Source organism: Sus scrofa, chromosome 12 (genome assembly GCF_000003025.6).
Source record: "Sus scrofa isolate TJ Tabasco breed Duroc chromosome 12, Sscrofa11.1, whole genome shotgun sequence".
Lineage (NCBI taxonomy): Eukaryota > Metazoa > Chordata > Mammalia > Artiodactyla > Suidae > Sus > Sus scrofa.
In genome coordinates, this window is record NC_010454.4 from 35,561,668 (window position 1) to 35,584,597 (window position 22,930).

At 46.8% G+C, this 22,930-nt stretch overlaps 1 protein-coding gene across 1 annotated transcript in view; it reads left to right on the forward strand.

Annotated features, from left to right (window-relative positions):
- YPEL2 (yippee like 2) overlaps nucleotides 11,481-22,930 on the forward strand; it is a 71,057-nt gene continuing 59,607 nt past the window's right edge. The window contains exon 1 of the mRNA XM_003131686.6: nucleotides 11,481-11,961. The gene's annotated coding sequence lies outside the window, so the exon portion shown is untranslated. The remainder of the gene's footprint in view (nucleotides 11,962-22,930) is intronic.

Here is a 22,930-nt window from a genome sequence, read left to right on the forward strand (position 1 = left end):
TTTGAAAAGCTCTCCGGTGATTCTCTTATGTGACCAAGGCTGAGAACTGCCGCTGTAATTGATCTAAAGTCAGCCCGGTTGCATGCCTTCCCCAGCCCCCCACTCCCCTCTTCCTGAACAGGCTGCTCTTCACTCCTGGAAATTGCTGGAATTGGAATATTGCCATCCCGCAGGGAGGCAAAACTAAAAGTCGGGACAGCCAAGCTGCTGAGACAGCTGATGATATTGTCATTTGACTAAAGGAAACGGATCCATGTCAGTTTTATTCAAAGAAGAAGAGTCCAGGCGTCGGAGGGGGAATGCCACAGAGGCTGGCTCGGCAATTATCTAGCACTCTGCTGCAGTAGCAGGCCCGGAGAGCACAGAGGCTGCTCTGAGCTTTTGTAAACTCGGCTCTGTGGGGTCAGTTTATCTTGGCTATTGTGCTGTCTGCAGAGCCTTTGTTGGGAGCCAGGCCGAGATGCCCGGCTGACCAAAGCAACAGTCCGCTTACAAGTGAGTGAATTAACACTGTTCAAAAACTGAGAGCATAGAAGAAAAAGCTGTTGAGGAATAACATTAGATCTGCTAGAGAATGAATACGATTCAGAGCTAGAAACTCTCTTCTTCTAGAAACAAGGTCCAGGTTCCTATGTATATTTACTTTACTAAATTCTTTGGTAAAAGAATTCCGGTGACAGCACAGCCAGGAGAGAAGAGATGGAGAAGTCATCTGGGGAAACTGAGAGTCCCTGTCCTCCAGGGTCTGGGCATCACCTTGACAAATCCAGGAACTCATTTTGCCCATTGCGCTCAGAGGGGAGCCATCTCTTGGGGATGGACCAACATTAACCAAGCTCACAAGAGCCTGATACTGAATTATGCAATGACCAGGCATTAATGCTAGATGGTATGTTCTCAACTGTAAGAAAGACAACATGGGGAGCCACTTTATTTATTTTATTTTTTTTTTTGTCTTTTGTCTTTTTGTCTTTTGTTGTTGTTGTTGTTGCTATTTCTTGGGCCGCTCCCGCGGCATATGGAGGTTCCCAGGCTAGGGGTTGAATCAGAGCTGTAGCCACCGGCCTACGCCAGAGCCACAGCAACGCAGGATCCGAGCCGCGTCTGCGACCTACACCACAGCTCACGGCAACGCCGGATCGTTAACCCACTGAGCAAGGGCAGGGACCGAACCTGCAACCTCATGGTTCCTAGTCGGATTCGTTAACCACTGCGCCACGACGGGAACTCCGGGGAGCCACTTTAGAACCATAAATTATACTTGAAAATCAAGGATATAATTAAGAAATGAGGTAGGTAATCTTACAAGATGGTGTGATCAAGCTACGGTTGCTGGATTCATTCAGCTTCTCAGTAGGGGTGACCAGTTGTGGAGAACAAAATATCCTGGGAGTCCCCATCGTGGCTCACCAGTTAGGAACCTAACCAATATCCATGAGGACACAAGTTCAATACCAGGCCTCATTCAATGGGTTAAGGATCCGGCGTAGCCGTGAGCTGTGGTCTAGGTCGCAGGCACGGCTTAAATCTGGCGTTGCTGAGGCTGTGGCGTAGGCTGGCACTACAGCTCCAATTGGACCCCTAGCCTGGGAACCTCTATATGCTGCAGGAGCGGCCCTAAAAAAAAAAAAGGACAAAATATCCCAGACTCTGGCAGGGCACCTTCTGTCTGAACCACATTGGAGAGTCACAAATATTTGCTCTTCAGGGGTCCTTTTTTCCAAACCAGGGGTCTCTAAACATTTTTGGTTGTGCTTTCCTAACAGGAAAGGGGGGAAAAGAGGAAATCCATGTTTTTCACATCATCTGTGGATAATTTTGACTTTCTTGGGTGTCATCTTCTTGTCAGATCTGACAAGAAGGTTATTGCTTTTACTGAGTAATGTGGCTGACAGCTTAAAGGTAAGAGAAGGTAAGAGGAAGGTCACCCCCACCATTTTCTTGTTGGCTTGCTCTTTAATTATTAGCATTCTCTTTCCTTTGGGCTTCCTTGGTGGGAGACTTGGTAAGCCCTTGTCTATTTTATGAGGGTTAACTTAGTGACAGCTGAGCACGGTAGTATAATACAATCTGTAAATTCATTAAACAGGGCACAGTGAACGGCAAGGCGCTCTGGGCTCTGCTGAGAGGACACTAGTAAGCGAGGTGCCACTGTCAACTCTCCGGAAGTGGTATTCCTGCAGTTCCCATCATGGCTCAGGGGCTAACAAATCTGACTAGGAACCATGAGGTTGTGGGTTCCGTCCCTGGCCTTGCTCAGTGGGTTGAGGATCTGGCGTTGCTGTCAGCTGTGGTGTAGGTCGCAGATGTGGCTCAGATCCCAAATTGCTGTGGCTCTGGTGTAGGCTGGCAGCTACAGCTCCGATTCGACCCCTAGATTGAGAACCTCCATATGCCATGGGTGCAGCCCTAGAAAAGACAAAAACAACAACAACAAAACAACAGAAGTGGCATTCCCATTCTTTGCTGGGATACCTCAGTAATGAATGAGGCTATTCTTCAGATACTGTATAATACAATGCATTCTCTCAGAGACTAGAATATTTTACAGCTTTGGATACAATAGCAACACACAAGAGATCTTAGACATCATGCCCTAATCGCCACTTGGATTTGGACAGTCCGAAATCAAATCTACCCATGTGCCAAGTAGAGTGTTTTGCATAGGTGTCCAACCTCTTCCAACACATTTTGATTCTCTTTATTGTTACTTCTCGAGGAGGACTTTAAGTTTTGGGGGTGCCTAAGGACTACACTGCTCTGCACAAAACCACAAAGTGCGTACGAGAGCGCCATGGTCCTCACCATAATTTACTATTAAGAGAGCGGTTTTATTTAAACTCAGAAGCAAAAGAGCTAAAAACAGAGCTAATTTGGTTGAAGGGCTTGAGATGGAATAGTTTCACCCCTCACTCTTCAGAGTCTTCCATTCCTCAGAAGGCTTCCACTGAGTTTGAAAATTATGGTCCTGGAACATTTAAAAAATGATTGAGATGGAATTTTGTTGTAATTGGTGTTGTGCTTTAAGTGAGTCTGCAGGAACTCGAGACAAAGGAGATGCCATGCACAGTTTGTCTACAATGAATTAAAAATGAAAAGTCTTCACGGAGTTCCCATCAGGACTCAGTGGTTAATGAATCCAACTAGGAACCATGGGGTTGTGGGTTTGATCTCTGGCCTTGCTTAGTGAGTTAAGGATCCGGCGTTGCTGGAAGAGGTGGCTTGGATCCCGCATTGCTGTGGCTGTGGCTTAGGCTGGCGGCTATAGCTCTCATTAGACCACTAGCCTGGGAACATTCATATCCCTCGGGTGTGGCTCTAAAAAAAGGACAAAAAATAAAAAGACAAAAAAAAAAAAAAAAGAGAGAAAAGTCTCTGCAACTATGGTTTATCCCAAAGATATCATAGGATAGAATTTTTTTTGCAGTTTTTAAAATTATTGTTGATTTACAATATTCTGTCAATTTCTGTTGTATCCTTTTTTTTTTTTTTTAATGGTCACACCTGTGGCATATGGAAATTCCCACGCTAGGGGTTGAATTGGAGCTGCAGTTGCAGGCCTACATCACAGCCATAGCAACGCCAGATCTGAGCTGCATCTGCAAGCTACGCTGCAGCTCGTGGCAACATTGGATCCTCAACCTACTGGTCGAGGCCACAGAGCATAGAGTTTTAGAGTTTGGACTCCATATTCAGATAGTATGGTGTTGTTCTTTTGATTTCTTCCATAGGAAATTTGACTTTATTTTTTTTTTTCTTTTTGGCCATGCCTTCTGCATGCAGAAGTTCCTGGGCCAGGGATCGAACCTGTGCCACAGCATCGACCTGAGCCACTGCACCGACAAATTGGGATCCTTAACCAGCTGCACCAGCAGAAAATTACTGACTTCATTTTTTAAAATAAATTACATACACAATACTAAATGGTAAGGCTCTCTCCCATTCCCAAACCCCATGCTCCCAGTTCTCCCAGTAGCAACTAATTACCAGCTCCTTGCACATTCTCCTAGAGATAGTAAAGGCACATGGAAGTATACTTCTATACATACTACATGTAAATCAATTTTTAAAAATAAATGGTGGGAATTCCCGTCGTGGGTCAGCAGGTTAAGAACCCTACTAATATCCATGAGGATGCGTGTTTGATCCCTGGGTTCAAGGATCCAGCATTGCTCTGGTTGTGGTATAGGCTGACAGTTGCAGCTCCAATTGGACGCCTAGCCTGGAAACTGCCATATGCCGCAAGTGAGGCCCTAAAATGACAAAGGAAAAAAAGACAGACAGACAGACAGAAAGAAAGAAAAACGGTGACATGCGTTGAACCATTGTTCTGCCTCACGCCTTTTTTTCCCCTTCCCCTTAATTCTTGGACTCTTTTCACTCCATTCATTCAACCTATGTTTATTCAGCACTATAACAGCCTGGAATATTGTTCTCTACTCTTCGTGGCAGGGTTATACGTCCTGCTCTCTGCTGCGTGACTTTTGAGACTCTTTCAGTAAAGAAGGTGAAGGACACTTCTATCCTCTCTTGGCTTTGGGCTTGACCATGTGATTCTCTCGGGCCAGTGGATTGCAGGTAGAAGGGACAGTCATTCAACGCAGAGGCTGTAAGAGGCATCGCATGTTACCCTGTATTTCTTATATATCTGTGGTCCCTGAAGGAGTAGATACTAGCAGCCAACCTAAACCCAACCTGTGACCTTCAGCCTGGAGCTGTGCCACCATAGCTGCCTGACATATTCATGAGAAAAAAATAAATGTGGGTTTTCTTTTCGGGGGGTGGGGGTTGTGTGTGTGTGTGTGTAAGCCACTGATATTTTAGAATTGTTTGTTATCACAGCCAGAAGCAAACTAAGATCATTATGTGCCTAGACACTATTTAGATGCTTAGGTTCATTATGGAGCTGCCCTCATGGAGCAACTATGTATAAACCAGCCTCTTCCCCCCCCCCTTTTTTTCTAGGGCTGTGGGCACAGAATATGGAAGTTCCCAGGATAGGGATTAAATTGGAGCTGTGTCCGTGACCTACAGCACAGCTCATGGCAACACTGGCTCCTTAACCCACTGAGCGAGGCCACCTGCATCCTCATGAATACTAGTCGGGTTTGTTACTGCTGAGCCACTATGGGAACCTCAACCCGCCTCTTTTTTAGTGGCTGTATGGTATTCCTTTGTGTACAGGGATTGTAATTTATATATTCAACCAGTCCTTTATCAGTGGATTTAGATTATTTCAAAGCATTAATTTCAAAAGATGAAAAGCCTATTTCTAGCATAAGTGGATATAAACCTTTTTTTTTTTTTTTTCTTTTTCAGCCACACCACGGCACATGGAAGCCAGGGTTCCAGTCTGAGCTGCATCTGCAACTTACACCACAGCTGCGGCAAGACTGGATCCTCAACCCACTGCAATGCCACAGAGACAAACCGGATCATTAACCCACTGTGGCACAGTGAGAACACTCAGAAACCATACATTAAATTTGTATTTAACTCATTTAAATTAAAAAATCTTATTAATGATGTTTTGTCATACTAACAGGATGAAAAAATTGGTTCAGAAGAGAATGTGAAAGATGAAAATTGTAAAGTCAGTGGATAAGAAGAAATCCTGATATGACATTGCTAATTTTGAAATGAAACTAATTAAAGTCCTACAGAGTGAAAATAATAACAATTGTGGTTCTCTCCTGTTGGACATAAAAAATAATCATCCCCCATTATCTGTTTTAGAGAGTTGTAAAATTTCTAGATTTTATTAAAAAAAATTTTTTTTGCCTTCTTGCCATTTCTTGGGCTGCTCCCGCAGCATATGGAGGTTCCCAGGCTAGGGGTCCAATCGGAGCTGTAGCTGCCAGCCTACACCACAGCCACAGCAACGCCAGATTTGAGCCACGTCTGCGACCCACACCACAGCTCATGGCAAGGCCAGGGATCAAACCTGCAATCTCATGGTTTCTAGTTGAATTTGTTTCCACTGCACCACAACAGGAACTCCTGCAGTTGGAGTCTTAACCCACCGTGCCACAGAGGGAAATCCAGTGTCAAACTTACTTTTGATTTTTAGGGCCTTTTGGATTTTGGAACTGTGGTTAAGTTTTGTAGACCTGTGGTATCCTTCTCACAAGGCTGTTGTGAAGATTGGATTAAATTAAGCAATGGATGTAGAGTGTCTAAAATCAGCTTCTAGAACATAGAAGCACTATTAAATATTAAAATTTCTGGGTCTTTTTTGTTTGTTTGTTTGTTTTGGGGGGGGTTGTTGTTGTTTTTGGCTGCAGATGGGAGTTCCTGAGCCAGGGATCCAACCTGCGCCACAGCAGTGACCTGAACTGCTGCAGTAACAATGCCAAATCCTTAACCTTCTGTGCCACAAGGGAACTTCCTCTGTTGTTTTTTTAAGATGAAAGTGCTAAGTGTAACTCTTGTTTCTGGGCCCTTTACCTGGCATAAGGTTTTCTTTGTTGGGTAGTCAGATGTTCGGATGAGTTTCCTGGTAAAGGTGATTAGGACATTTAAAGAGAAGAGGAGAGAAGCGATTGTACTTTTTGATGATGCAGAAAAAAGAGAATAGATGAGCTTTGAAGCCAAATAGATTAGGGTTCAAATTCCATAGGATCAGCTTTTTTTTTTTTTTTTTTTTTTTGCTTTTTAAGGCCGTACCCATGGCATATGGAAGTTCCCAAGCTAGGGGTCTAATCGGAGCTACGGCTGCTGGCCACAGCCACAGCCACAGCAATAGCAACGCCAGACCCGAGCAGCATCTGCAACCTACACCAGAGCTCACGGCAACACTGGATACTTAACCCACTGAGCAAGGCCAGGGATCGAACCTGAAACCTCATGGTTCCTAGTTTGATTCGCTTCTGCTGTGCCATGACAGGAACTCCAGGATCAGCTTCTTTAAAAAATGAGGGAAAATACCTATCTCGCAGGTTGTCTGAGAATCAAAAATAACAAGATAGAATAGAAACTGCTCCATCCACAACATGTGCTCAATAAATGAGAGCAGCTGTTTGGTCAAGAGTGTGTTCAGGAGGGCTGACGCACAATCCCTACCCACTTACAGGCTGAAATGCACATAATCAGCCATTTTCATGACTCCAAGTGAGGGACTTGGACCAGGATCAGAGAAAGCATTTATTGCACATAAAGGAACAAAGCACTGTTGCCATGATGTGTCTGCAGGAAGATGGCACCGGCTCTCCTCTGTGACGTAATGTCATGGGACTTTCCTCGGTGGGGGGGGGCAGATGGGAGGAGGGGGTACAGTGAATCCTTTGAGGAACAACTCCCCCTCCCCACACAGGCAGAGGGGACTGTTTTCCCAGGTGGTAATGGGAGTGTGAGCGCCTGTAGCCTTTAGCGTTCAGGAAGTTTCCACTGTGTTGTGATTTTATGCATTTCTTATTTTTATTTTTTATTTTTTCATGTGTTTGTTTTCTGCTATGATTTTAAATTGTAGGCAACCTCTTTCATTATAGAATATCCTGAGGTTTCACATTACTCTTGTCACACGATGAAGTAAGACTGCTATCTGTTGATCAGTAGACTCGGAGAAGAGACGCCATCCATTCCTGCTTGAGTCCCTACTGGATTCAACTCAGACCCAAACCTGGAGGGAGGGCTTCCCAAGTGCCAAGTGCTGAAAATACAAAGACGATCTGATAAGGTTCCAGCCCAGAAGGGATTGGCAGAGAGAATGGATAACAGAACTCTTAATAGAGAGGGCAGAGTGTTGAGTGAAGTGATGGAGCTATGGATACAGTGCTACGGCAGGTACGGAGAAGAGAAAGATCAGGGGATTTTTTTGTTCGTTTTGTTTTTTCCATTTTAAGACCACACCCATGGCATATGGAGGTTTCCAGGCGAGGGGTCAAATTGGAGCTGCAGCTGCCAGCCTACACCACAGCCACAGCAATGCCAGATCTAAGCCATGTCTGTGAACTATCCTGCAGCTTGTAGCAACAAGGGATCCTCAACGCACTGAGCAAGGCCAGGGATTGAACCTGCATCCTCACGGACGCTATGTTGAGTTCTTAACCCACTGATCCACAAGGGGAATCCTGCAAAAGCTGAGTTTTTCTAGAGCGGTTAGGGGAAATTCCTTCAAAGTGACATTTGATCTGATCTTTGGATTGAGTCATCAAGCAAAACGCTTTGAGATGGAATGAGGAAAAAAGCAGAAGGAGTGGGAAGGGGAATAAAAGAAAGTGAAAGAAACTTCAGGGGCTGGGGTGTGAGGTGGTGGGCATATTCATTCATTTGTTCAGTTATTTATTCAACAAATGTTGGTTGAGTGCCCAACACGGTTCTTGGCCTTGAGGACACAACTGGAAGCACGACAAAGTCACGGGTGCTCTCATGCCGTTTACACCTTAGAGCTGGATGAGACAGAGAACAAATAAATACATAAACAAGGTAATTTTGGAGAGTGATATGTGTTATGAATAGATGGGAGTAGGTAAAATAACATGGACTCTGGCAGGCGTGTAAGATTAAGTATCGGGGAGGCCTCTGTGGAGGACGCATTTGAGAACAAGGGGTGAGGCGACAGCTTTCTGGAGGCAAACTGTTCTAGGTGGAGGAAACAGCAGATACAAACACTGTAACAAGACTAGACCCAGTGCATCTGAGAACAAAAAGCTGGCCAGCTTGACTGGAGCAGCGTGAGCAAAGGAGCAACGAGGAAAGACCAGAGAGGCTGGCCTGGTTAGCAGGGCTTCGTGGTCACTCCAAGAAGTTTGTTTTGAGGAAGTGCCATCTGGCTGCTGTGTAGAGAATGGACTGGAAGCAGGGAGATCAGCTGGGAGGCTGTTGCTTACCCCAGGCAAGAGATGTTGGTGGCTCCCAGCAGAGTGTTAGTAATGGAGGCAGATGTGTCAAGAGCAAATATGCATTTTTTAAGTGCAGCTGACAGGACCTGCTGATGCACTGGTTTGGGCGTGAGGGAAAGGAAGATGTAAACCACCAAATGCTCTGAGAGGTTGAATAAGATGAGCACATAAAAGTGACCTTTTCAGAGTTTCTGCGGTGGCACAGTGGACTCCAAATCCAACTGTAGCAGCTGGGGTTGCTGCAGAGGTGCAGGTTTGATCTCTGGTTGGGTGCAGTGGGTTCAAGGATCTGGCATTGCCACGGCTTCCGTTTGGGTCACAGCTATGGCTGGGATTCAATCCCTGGCCGGGGAATGTCCATAGGCCAAGGGTGTGGCCATAAACAAAACACAAAACACAATGTGACCAAAACACCATGTGCCAGCAACACAATGTGATTTATTATTTTTTTTTTTCAATGTGATCTTTTCATGGTAAAGGTGTTGTGGATGTGGCAACAGTTAGGAATGTGGGATTGGAGAGAGGGAATGAAGGAAAAGAATGGCTGCAAAGCCTTTGGGAATGAAGGAATTTCGCCATACACAGAGCAGACAAGGTTCCTGGCCACTGACAAAGCCAAGGTGATAACCTGCCTGGGAGGCTAGGAACTTCTCAAACTTTCATTGCTAGGATTAAAAAAGAGAAAAACACACCAACCAACCCTCTGGCTAAATCAAAACAAATTTATTTACCTCTCTCTAATTTTCCATTTCTTTTTTGTCCTACAGATAAAAGTATCTGTCTGTTCTCACACACTCTCCATTGGCCTCTTCATCTTCTCCTTTGAGTAAGTAGATTCTTACTCAAAGGAATATTATGGTCCAAGCCAAGCAGGAAATTCTGCACAGACCAGGCCCTGAGTAAATGCATATGAGGAGGGGCCATCAGAGCTGCTTTCAGGGAGGAAGAGAAGTTGCTTCTACTACTTTGTTTCACTTCTATCTTCTTGCCTAACAACTCACAATGCTTGGCTCTTTTGACTGGGAGGAGGCATGATGAGGCTTATTATATCTTTTTTGTTGGCTGCCTGGCTGGTTCTATTGTCTCCTGGTCTTTTGCAGCCTGTTTGACTCTTCCAGTTCCCTGCATACACACAGCAGGCCTGCAGGGGTCCTCAGATCTCCCTCTGAACCTGGGCCCCAGGCTTGTCCTCCTTTGCTAACATTATCTTTTATTTAAACAGAAACAGTAGCCACCAATCTTGTTACATAACATACCCACATCCTAGGATGCTAAACTAAAGCAACATCCACTGATGGGAAGAGGTGATCTGGCAACACCAATATTCACTAGGAGAATATAGCCTGAAATGTTGTAACAAGTTTGACTTCCTGGCCCTGCTTAGATTTTAGAGGGGGAAGGGACTTTAGAGATGATCCTATTTCAATCTTTGTTTTAAACAGTGGAAACTAAGGCCTAGAGAGATAAAGAAATATGCCCACATGGCAGATCAGGGCAGAAATCAAGCTCTGGATCACCTAAAGAATCTACCACCTCTAAAGATTAATTATTAAACCTTTCTTGGTCATGAATTTTTCTTATCTGAAAAGCATTTTTTTTTCTGTTTTAGATTTTCCAAGTTTGTTGCTTGTGAACAGTGACCTGTTCCTGCTTACAGAGAACTGCAGATTTGATGGGGTTTTTTTTGTTTGTTTGTTTTTTACTAACATTAGGACTGGATTCATATCAAACCATGCAATATGTATTAACTGAATACAATCTGAACACAAAGTATATTAACTGAATCACATCTATTTTAAAGACAGCTGGGTGGAGTTCCGGTACCTGGGTACCTGGTTTGAGGCATCTGGGGACCTACCCCAGTGCCATTCTCCCTTTATGAGCAAACCAGTGTGTAGAAGGAGATTGAAGTCAGCAGCACCTCCGGAAACATCTCACATTCTGACAGCAACTCAATAAAACATGGGGCTTCCTACTGCTTTCTGAGGGACTGCAGAACCACAGTGGGCAGCTGAAAAGGCTGGGCTGCTCTCTGCCCCTGATCCCTGACAGCATTCTTTCCGAAATTGACCTGTTTTCTTGCTGGGAGACTGTCCCACCCCACCCACCTGGTGCCTCCCTAGATTTCCTGACTGCCCTGGGCTGTTTTTTAACCTTCTCTTCCTTGAAAAGCACCACTCCACTGACCCAGAACGTGGGTGCCTCCCCTGTGGTCACTGACCATCCTATTCTCCTGGGCGAATCATTTCTCTCCAAAAGCATCGGGAAATCGCCAGCAATTGGGGGCTAGTTGCCTTATAAGTCCCCCGAATGTGTCTTTCCCACTTTTAATTAGCTACATTTAAGCAGAGCAGAGAGAAAAGGGGGAAATGCCTCGCTTTTGAGTAGGGCCTGGCTAGGGTCCTGTCGGGCTGTCACCATCTTTATTAAACTCAACTCCTGCGGGTCCCGAGAGCCTTTTCAGGTAACTTAGACTCTGAGTTAGGGATGGCTAAGGCGTGAGCCGGGAGTTACTCTCTTGGCCGCCCCAAGTAGGAGAAGCACTGTAAAGCCTCTCCTCTCCCTTCCCCGGGTTCTGAAAATCCCAGCCTTGACCTGGGGACAAACTCCAAACTCAAATAAACGGTCTCCTCCTGGGCGCCGAGAGAGCCTACCCAACCACATCACCCTTTCTCCCTGTTGCGCCGGCCAGCTGCCCTGCTTGGACAGGCTCCACTGGCTGAGCCTCAGCGGGCCAGACTGGGCACCCGCCGCACTCCCCGCACCCAAGCCCGGCCGGGCCCGAGGGGTGGGGGTGTGGGGGGTGGGAGGTAGGGGAAGCAGGGGGCGGAGTTCCGTCCTTCGCTGATTGGCTCAGGGCGGATGGGCTGCGGCCGGGCCGAGCCAACCCGCGACGTGTTGCTATGTGCTGAGCCGAGGGGATAGGCGCGGGGGTGCGTCCGTCACCGGGCAGCCCCCGGCCCCAACCCGGAGGGATGCGGAGTGGCGGCGGCGGCAGTGGCGGAGACTGTGGCTTTAAGAGCGCGCCCAGAGCCCGGGATCCGGCCGGGCGGTCCTTCGCTGCTGCGCACCCCCGCGGAGCCGAGCTCAGCGCTGGCCGGACGGGGCTGCCTGCTGCCGGGTAAGCAGATGCGAGCGCTGCGCGGGCCGGGCGTGCGTGGGCGTGGGACGCGCTGTCAGTTCGGGCGCCCGGCCCCGGGCACTGGGCTCAGGTCCCGTGGCTCCTGCGGCCCGGCTTCTCCAGAGCGCGCGGCGCCCTCTGCCCCTCGCAGCCGAGGCGGGGTCTGGCTGGGGGGGGGGTCTCCCCGGGGGGCCGCGGGCTCAGGGGGCGGGGAGCAGGCCGCCGGGGCCACGTGACCGGTTTGTTTACAAACACTGCGGAGCTCAGGCGGCGGCCCGCGGCGGGAGCCCAGGTGGCCCGGGTTCCCCGGTCGGGGCTGAGGACCTGTGTGGCGAGCCAGGCTAGTCTGGGGCGCGCGGCTAGGCGGCGAGGGTAGGGTGGAGGGAACCTGGAGACTCAGTTGCTGCTGCTTCCTTAGCGTAGTTCCCGTAGTTCAAACTCCGTGGGGGGCAGGGTAGGGACTACGGGCGTTTTCTGTCTCCGAGGACGCTAAGTCTCCGCAGGAGACACTGGATCTGGGGGCGCCGCCCTCAGTGCCCCCGCCTTCGGGGGACTGGCCGCCCTCGAAACTCCCAGGAGCGCTTGGCCAGCTCCGGGCCGAGGTAACCGCAGCCGAGTTCCTGCCTGGCCGCTTCCCGGCGCCTCCCCAGTGCCCTTGCCAAGGGGGTGGGCGCGAGTGCTCTCCTGCCCGCCGGAATGTAGGGGCCTCTCCAGCGAGTACCTCCCAGGAACTGGTGCTGAGGGGCAGCCCCAACCTCTCACTGCTTCAAGTTCATCCTCCTTGGCCACTGACCTCTCTGGGTGCCTTTATCCAAGTGGTGGTTTTTCTCTCTTTGACGGGTGGGGGGGAACCACCTGTTCTTTTGGACCCAGCCCAGGAGACTGCCACTTTTGACTTCACTCTCAGCTTACAAGAGCTTACAAAGCCAAGAGAGTGAGTGTCCTCTGTTCTGCATGTAGCTGACCCTCCCACAGCTCTGAGGCCGTGAATGGTACAGGAAACTGCTCCTGGGCTTTGCTGGGATTTCTGCTTTTTCGCCTCCTTGTCAGTTTGTCCAAGGGGCTTGAGGCTCTTTTCAGTAAGTCCAAAAATCTGACACAACAGCTAGCTACTCATCTTTTTTTTTTTTTTTTTTTTTCTCCTGCTCTTCCTCCCATGTTCCTCTCTTCGGGTCCAGCAAGATGTGCAATTCCCTGCATGGAACGAAAAGGGAAACTGTTTTATTCTCTGTGCTCCACTTGCTCACGTAGCATAAGCCTTGGAGGAACCTAGGGGATTGAATTGAGAATTTAAGTGATTTGCCCAAGGCAACTTTTGTCTCTGGCTCTAGGGTGGGACTTCACCTGCTTGATGCTCTCCCGTGCTTTCCTGATTCAGGGCCTTGTGAGCAAGTGAGCCTGGATTCACCCTTCCATCCCTGACTTTCCTTTGACCTAGTCACGGCCGTGGACTGCAAAGTTGGGCTGAACCTAAGTTCTTTCTGACCCTAATCTACGCTAATGAGTGGCTCAAAATTCTTCACCAAGGAACTGATGCAGCCTGAGAAAGGTCGTGCAAACTTCCCTTTAGTACCTTTCCTTATCATCGGCTCCATGATAAGGGTCTCAGGCTGGAGCAGGGTGGTGGCCTTGGGCTCATCCCCCTCCTCAGTTTGGCTTTGCCTTATCAGTTTAGGATTTGATAACAGCCTCTCCATCTTGCTATTTTTGTGCTTGAACTAAAATCCAGAAGCTTGGAGTTAGGGGTAGAAAATGGAAAATAAACACCATGCACAAAAATATTGCTTTCCTTTTTCCCTCTAGGAGAGTGGTTTTCAAACTCTGAGTGGGGTTCACAGTGAGGAATACATTTGACATCACTGCACAGAGGTCCGCAACTGCATAAGTGTCGGGAAATAACTGCCCTTACTACCTGCAGTGTGTTCTATTTATAATTTTTTCCTACTTAGTTAAAAAAAAAATCAGCTGCTGGTCATGACTCATGAATTTGGTTTTTTTGACCAAACAGGTCACTGCCCAAAGTTTAAGAAACATGGCTCTAGGAGTTCCCGTTGTGGCTCAGTGGTTAACGAATCTGACTAGGAACCATGAGGTTGCGGGTTCGATCCCTGGCCTTGCTCACTGGGTTAAGGATCTGGCATTGCTGTGAACTGTGGTGTAGGTCGCAGACACAGCTTGGATCTAGCATTGCTGTGGCTGTGGCGTAGGCCAGTGGCTACAGCTTCAGTTCAACCCTCAACCTGGGAACCTCTATATGCCATGGGTACAGCCCTAAAAAGACCAAAAAAAAAAGAAAAAGAAAAAGAAATGATCTGGGTAGTATTTTTAAAATGCAGTTTATGAGTGCACTCTGGAGTTGTTTATTCTCAGTGGGGCACTTTTTCTTTTCTTTCTTTCTTTTTTTTTTTTAAATTTTAAGGCCGCACCTGTGGCATATGGAAGTTCCTGGGCCAGGGATTGATAGGGGTGGTGGTGGGGAATTGAACTCACAACTATCCAGCAACCGGAGCTGCTGCAGGTTCTTAACACTGCACCACAGCAGGAACTCCAGGGCACATTTCTAATAAGTGGGCCATACAGTTGTGAGGCAGGTGATTGATAAGAAACCCTGATCTAGGGGGAATTGGGGGCAATGAACAATGAAAGGCATTAACTTAGATGTGAAGTATGCAAAACCTTCATCAGATCTGTGACCCACACTGTGTAAATCCAGGATGACTCATCTGGCCCACTAGCCCAGGCTTTGAAAAGTAAGGGTATAGTGTTTGCTTTCAGCTTCCATGAAGCATTGGCCCAAAAAGGCAGGCCCCCCACTCCTTCCCCACACAACCCTGCTCCAGCCCATTTGAGGGCTGCCGCTTGCTGTCCTATGCCATTGGATGTTTCTAGGAGTTGGGGTCCTGAGTAGTGCTTGCTGTGTTAGCTACAGATTATGTGAATTTTCAGTTTTAATGATTTTAATGGTTTTGAGTGGATGACACAGTCATTGTGCCAGGGATATTACCAACTGGCCAGCAGAAAAGGTTGATTTTGTTTATTTAACATCTGGGCATTCCACAGGGGGAAGGGCAGACTGGCGATTTTATTTTTGTTGGGGATCGGGGTGGGGGGGGGGTTGCCCAGGGGCTTGTCTGTCAACAGTTGTTTAATAAGAAGAGGTGCAAGTCTCCTTACTTACCGTCGCTCTGGTTCTTTGTTTTGTAACAGCTCCGCTCCTGTGTGCAGGTGGACTTTGTTAGTCATCTAGTTTCTGATGCTGTTCCCTCGGTCGCTGCTTTCAAGCATAAACGTACACACACCTGATGCATCCACATGTTGTTTCCCTCTTAGTTAACTGTGCCCCAACATGTTGGTGAAAGAGGTTTCCTTGAATTTATCAAAGCTGCAATTTAGCTTCAAAAAGAATTCAACATTATCCAAATTCAAATTCAACTGTGGTGCTTCTAGCCAGGGGTATGCCTTATATGGGAACACTAACTGTAGGATAGTTGAAATTAATAATGTTCAGTTTGGTCAAGCAGCTCACATTTAGAACATTTAGTTGTGAGCTTATGCAAAAAAAAGAAGGCAACAGAAGGATGGTGAATGATGGGATATCCTAGGATAGGAAAAGCAGGGGGAAGAGAGGTCAGGCAGGATTCAAATGGAGCTCTGGGGTCAGTTTTCTTTGTAAATTTTTGTAAATTATCTTGGCATTTCCCTAAGGTCTGTCCACCAAACCACCAGTTGCTCTGACAATTGCATTCCCTTAGCTCGCCTTTTTTTCTTTTTTTTAAAGGACTGCACCCAAGGCATATGGAAGTTCCCAGGCTAGGGGTCGAATCGGAGCTATAGCTGCCAGCCACAGCAACGAGGGATCAGAGCTGCATCTGTGACCTGCACCACAGCTCGAAGCCAGGTCAGTTTCTTAACCGGCTGAGTGAGGCCAGGGATTGAACCCGTGTCCTCATGTGTACTTCGGGTTCGTTACCCCTGAGCCACGACAAGAACTCCATTCCCTTAGCTCGAAGGGGTATAAAACTCTGGCAAAAGAAGTGTCCTTTCCAGCGATGGAAAGCCAGGGCCCACAGGCTAAAGGTATTCTTTTAAGAGTTGAAAGCTTAGTGGTATTATCCCTAACAAAAGTCTGTGGTACTTCTGTGTATAGATACTTGCATCTTAAAGGACCTGCACCTACCCTGGGAGCTGTGATTGTAGCCCTGGCAGGTTTAAAAGTAAATAGGATTATGCCATTCCCATGTTTACAACTTTCCTGGCTTCCCGGTGCCCTTCAGAAATAATCCAGCCCCTTTCCCTGAAGTCCTTGCAGGACCTGGCCCCCTCTCCTGGTTTCTCCCACCTCACTTCCTACCAGTCCTCACCTGGTCTGCTCTGCTTCTGTCCGGCTTCAATTGTACTAGCCTTCCTGAGGTTTCTAAAACATGTAAGGTTTGTTTTTGTCATCGCGCCTTTCTACTTGTCTTCTGTCACTTGGGCCTCAGAGAGCCCCTCCCTGACCTGTTGTCTAACACAGCCCTGCCTCCCTGCCCCTCATCCTCCCTTTATCCCTTTAATTTTGTGTTTTTCAAAGCACTTTAATGCTGGAAATGGTTGTCTCCTTGATGGTTGGATTGGAAGCTCTGTCTTGCTCACTGCTGACAGCGCCTGGCAGGGAGTCACACAGGATAGATACCTAATTGTTGGTGGAATGAATGAATGAATGACTGTCCGAGAGAGCCATGGGGTAGAGTCTTTAACAGTAGGAAATAATAATTTATTTTCAAAAGGAAAAGGAGTTTTCCCTTTCCTGGGAATTTCTCTTCCCTTGGAATTCGTTTCTTCTGGATTTCTGCTTTTCACACTATTTTTCGTCCTTTCATTCTTTTTAAAGGTGCCAAACTCTCTAAAAGCTCCATTGTCATTTCATTGTTGTTAGTAACTGTTGCCTCCCCTACTAACCTTTATTCTGGGTCTTGCTGTTCTCCAGACAAACAAGCATTTCTAGCAGTAATTGCATTTTCTTAATACTAGGAGGCACTATACGAAGAGCTGAGAGCCTTGGCTTTGGAACCAAAAGGATCTGAATAATTGGCTCTGTGATCTTGGACCATTTGCTAAAATTCTTTAAATCTCTGTTCCTTATTTGTAAAGTGGGACTAATAATAGTTAATGTTACACAGGATTGATGGGAGGATTAGATGAGAGATTGCATGGGAACCCAGACACAGAGCCTGGCACATATGCACTTTGGTATTAGCTATTAATAGCAACACTAATATTAATAGTTGATTCCCTCTCTCTCTCACTAGCAGGAATTCCCATCCATTGATTTGGGAGTGGGCAGTAAGAGGGAAACTACCAAATCTAAAGGAGGGTAAAAACATGAAGCCCAAAAATGTTACTTAGATTTCTCAGAATTGGAGTGGAATTTAGAAGTAATCTAATTGCAAACTGCTGCCCAACTCTTAATAAACATCCATGTGGAAGATGTAATATTTATAGAAATGTTTGGAAGGACATGTTGTCTACCTGGTCTTAGTTTTATCCTTGTATTAAACTGGGCCAACTGAAAGCTTCATACTTTGGCAGTGTTAGCTTAGCCCCTCCAGAATTATTTTGACTGAGCTGAACTTGGGTGTCCTGCCCTTTGCTTTTAAGGAGGGACGCTGTCCAAAATAGCTTTATATAACGTGCTACTACATTTCTTATGAGTGTGTATATTGTTGAAGACTTAAGCTGCAACTTCACTTTCTCTGTTAATTGGAGAAATTTCTTTCAGAACTCAGTGCCAGGAAAAGCTTTGCCTCTCCCAAGGAACTGGCATGATTTTTCTTTGTGGGTGAGTGGATAGAACTGATCATATTTCTCTTTTCGCTTTGGCTGCCAGGAAGCACAGAACCACATTTGTGGCTTGACTTTAGTAACTATGGGGCCCTGCATCCTAATTTTTTTTCAGTGTTAACCTTATATTTTTTATTTTCTCTACTTTCAAGTTAATGATTTATAACTCTGTTAATTGGATGTATGCTGGATTGGGGATTAAAATCCATTTTAAGTGATATATTTTAGATATACAAACATTGAGGCTCAGACAAGCAAAAAGGACTTGCTTAAGACACAGAACTCATTAGGACAAGCATAGACTGCAAGCCATACCTTTTATTTCTAGGGCCCAGGGCTCTTTTTTTTTTTTTTTTTCTTCCTACACCCATGGCATGTTTAAATTGGGTTGAATTACAGCTGAATTAGAGCTGCAGCTGCCAGCCTAGACCACCACCACAGCCACACCAGATCTGAGCCACATCTGGGACCTCCCCTGCTGCTTGGGGCAGTGCTGGATCCTTAACCCACTGAGCAAGGCTAGGTATCGAACCTGAATCCTCATGGACACTAGTTGGATTCTTAACCCTCTCAGCCACAGCAGGAACTCCCCCAGAGCTCTTGTACTCCTGTCCATTCTGGAAGACTACCGACTACTGACTAAAACCCTGAATAACCCATAATGTCTCAATATTCAGCAAAGCCTACCTTTGTGATGGGGCAATGAGTTGTGGCGCTGCCACCCAAATTCCTGTTTCCCGGCTGGGTCAGCAGCACTGTACTCTCCTGTCTCCTGAGTTGCAGGGTTGTCAGCTGTGCCCCATGGTCCTGAGAATGTAGTATGTCCAGGCTTAGTTGGTTTTATCTGAAATGAGACTACCAGCTCAGAATGAAATCAGCCTCTCATGTCTTGAGTTCCCTTGTGTGTTTCTTGCCACAAAAGGAAGGCTTGATGGCCAAAGGGCAGTTGGGTGCCCCTAAGGCTCAGACCGGGTCTTCTGGGTGTAAACAGTGGTTGAGTTTGGCTGGGCTGAAGAAAGTGGCTTTATTCTATCTGATGTAAAATATGAGTTATTGGAAATATTGACCAGCCTAATGATTCGTTTTCCCGTGGTGTTCTGGTTGGGAGTACCTGGGGCAAGAGAGCATAGGCTTGGAACTTAGCCCACCTGAGTCAGGAAAATTTTGATTCCGATTTTGAGATAGAGAAGCGGAACCTCTGGCTGCAGGCTGAAGCTCAACCTTGGTTTTGTTTAATTTTCCTGGGTGATCAGCTAATAAAACCTTTGAGAGATAAAGATAAGTGTAATAGAGCCCTTGCCCCTAAGAGCATATCCTCAAATAGGAGGGATTACGGCATATGTGTCAAGCAGAGTCCAAGGTAGAAAGAGTTTAAAAGTCATTGCGGAGATACCAAAAGAGGAAAGGCATTTTGGAGATGGGGCTGGGAAGAATGAGGAAGCTTTAAACCTGCAGAAACATGCCAGGAGAAAAGAGTGTGTGCAAAGGTCCAGAGGTATGAACATGAGCGGTAATGTATGCGGAAGGCTCAGGAGGCTTGTGGGATGTGGGCAGGAGGCATTGCCTGGGCTGCCATTGCTGCAGTGGAGAATAACTCTGTAGATGTGGACTGTGGCTTAATCTCACAGTAGACCTCGGGAGGGTGAAGACCTGTGAACCGTGGCTGACACAGAGGATGATCAGAGGCATCCTCAAGAGTGAGACCTTCCCTAGGGCTTCTCAAACCTGATTGCTTTAAGAATTCCTGGCCCAGGAGTTCCTGCTGTGGTACAGCGGGTCAAGGATCCGACTGCAGCAGCGCAGGTCACTGCAGAGGCTCTGGTTCACTCCCTGGCCTGGCTCCGTGGGTTCGAGGATCCATGTTGCCCCAGCTGAGGTGTAGTGTAAGGTCGAAGTTGTGGCAGGGATTCAGTCCCTGGCCCGGAAACTTCCATATGCCACAGGTGCTGCCCCTGGAGGAAAAAAAAAAAAAAAAAGAATTCTTGGCCCAGCCAAAAAGCCTGTACCATCAGAATTTTCAGGATGGGGAAATCTAATAAGAGCAAGCAAATAATATCTTCCCCTACCCCTAGTTTCCCAGGTTTTTCTAAAGCAGTCCACCCCACACACACCTGAAGTCTGGAAAAATCACTGAGGTAGTTCCCCTTGGCTGAAACCAACTGCTAAACTTCCTTAACCTTTGGCCTCCTTTCCCTGACTTTCTACTTTGCCTCTTTTTCTTTTGCTTGTGTGTCATCCATTATATTTTTTCCCTTTTATCTCTTCTCTTACCACTTTGGTCTTTGTCTGTTTGGGGGGGGGGGTTCCCTGTCTAAATTGACCCACCACCAAATGGACCGTAAAGTGTAAATGAGGAATTCCCAGGTGGCGCAGTGGGATAGGGATCTGGTATTGTCACTGTTGTGATCCCAGGGACTTCCACATGCTGTGGGCATAGCCTCCTCCCCCACCCAAAAAAAAGGAGAAATGAATTCTCTTCCAGTATTTGCTGTGCTAATGGTATAAACATATGTCTTATGTAAATGTAAATTAGACAGGGCTTTTGGTTCGTTTTGCTTACATGATTCTTAATTTGTTTTCTTTAGGATTTGAGGGAAAAAGTATCCCCACACATGACTGCAGCCTTAAAGCTAAATATCCTATTAGCAGGAAGAGATGACAAGAACTGCAAACTAGCTTTTTCTTGTGCCTAATCTGCTGTCCCGCCGTCTGGTTCAGGTTATTCCCTTCCCTCATTTGTTTTTCTCAGATTTCTGCAAGTTGACGTGTTGAGCCAACCCTGGGAGCCTGGAGATGTTTTCAGAGACGTTGACATCTTTGTTTGGCATTATAATTAATTGAATTAGACTCTTGCTCCAGGAGATGTGCAGCTCGTTCTAGAAGGGCCCATGCACCGAGGATGTGCGTCTTCAGACCTCTCAGCTTTGTCTGGGTTGAAGGATGCATTGGAGGATGGGTTCTCAGGGTTCCCTGGTTCTGGTACTTTCTAGCAGAATGACTGACCTTGGGGAAATTACTTAACTGCTCTCGAGCCTTTTCCTCCTCTTTCAGATAGCTCTTGGGCTAGCCTTTACTCGGTCTCTGGATGTGGTCAGGAATGGCTCACAGTCCAGTGGAAACAGTGACCCATAAACCACTAAGTTTGTGGAGCTTTCTTTTTTCCTTTTTTTTTTTTTTTTTTTTTTTAGCTTTTTTAGGGCTGCGCCTGTGGCATATGGAGGTTCCCAGGCTAGAGGTCAAATCAGATCTGTCGCTGCTGGTCTACACCACAGCCACAGCAATGCCAGATCCAAGCCATGTCTGTGATCTACACCACAGCTCATGGCAATGCTGGATCCTTAACGCACTGAGCAAGGCCAGGGATCAAACCCGCATCCTCATGGATCCTGGTCGGATTCGTTACTCCTGAGCCATGATGGGAACTCCCAAGCTTTCTTAAATTATATGAAAAAGCTGTACTGGCAATGCGCGTGGCTCGCCTTGGTATGCCAGGCCTGAAAAGAAAAGAGGCGCTCAATCCTAGGAAAAAATAGCTGCCATTCCCATAACAGGAGAAATCCAGAAGATTGCTCTAGAATCAAGTCTCTCTCCGTGACTCTATTCCTTTTCCTCTCCTTCAGTAAATGGCAGCACTAGATGACAGTTGAACTCTTAGAACAAAATATATTCGTCTTTGGGCTGACCATGGCTGGGACTTTGGACATACAGGCTTCCTTTTGAAAGTGCCTCTGCCCTTTTTTTTTTTCCTCCATTGAGTTTTAAATTCAGTTTCCAAATTCCAATTGGTGAAAGGCAGGGAGCCCAGCCACAGATGTCAGAGTCTAGAGTTTTGGATTTATTTGAATTGGGAGATTAAAGTGAGAAGGCCAAAGGCATGCTGACAGCTGAACAATAGAATTGTATTGGCAGATTTGGGATGGATGGTTTGTAACTAATTGGGGCCCCAACTGTGCCCTGGGGGAGCAGCAATTAAACAGAAATCAAGGTCACACTGTGCCCATATTCCCAAAGACATTTGTTTATTCAGTGAATAGTATTAGATATTTGAGTGTGAGACACAAATGACAATCAAGTAATCACCTCAATAAAAGTAAAACTATACCTACCTGTGAAAAGTGCTCCTGGGCCAGAGATCAGATCCGAGCTGCAAGGCCGGATCCAACCCACTGTGCTGGGCCAGGAATAGAACCTGCATCCCAGTGCTCCTAAGATGCTGCTGATCCTATTGCTCCACAGCGGGGGCTCCCAACGTTTCATTTTTATTTAATTAATTTATTTATTTTCACTTTTTAGGGTCGAACCTGAGGCATATACAAATTCCAAGGCTAGGGGTTGAATTGGAGCTGCAGCTGCCGGCCTATACCACAGCCACAGCAAAGCCAGATCTGAGATGCATCTGTGATCTACACCACAGCTCACAGCAACGCCAGATCCCTGACCCACTGAGTGAGGCCAGGGATCGAACCAGCATCTTCATGGATCCTAGTCAGATTCATTTCTGCTGCTCCACAATGGGAACTCCCCCAATGTTTAAAAATACTGGATAGTGGCAAAGTAAGGAGATTAAAAAATAGCTGCTTTACAGAGCAGCAGTGTGCTAGTGGTGTCATTTACTTAGTACTTAACATCAAGGAGTTCCCATTGTGGCACAGTGGAAATGAATCCAACTGGGATCCATGAGGATGCAGATTCGATCCCTGGCTTCGCTCAGTGAGCTAAGGGTCCAGTGTTGCTCTGAACTGTGGTGTAGGTTGCAGACATGGCTCAGATCTGGGATGCTGTGGCTGTGGTGCAGGCCGGCAGCTGTATGTAGCTCCGATTTGACCCCTAGCCTGGGAACTTTCATATGCCTCAGGTGTGGCCCTAAAAAAAAAAAAAAAAAAAAAAAAAAAAAATTATCAAGAATCTCCAGTGTGCTGGACCGAGTCCTGGGGAGACCAAGGCAGGAGAGTAAAGATTGGACTGCAGGGAGTTCCCAGACACACGGCGGTGATGGGTTCCAGTAGCATTCCAGAGAAGAGTAGGTTGTTTTATGTGCTGGAGGAAGGGAGGCCCAGTTGTGCTTATTAGGGTCTTATTTGAGCTGGGTATTAAGGGATGAGCAGGCATATACTGGGCAGAGAAGATAGGTTAAGGCTTTGCAGGCGGC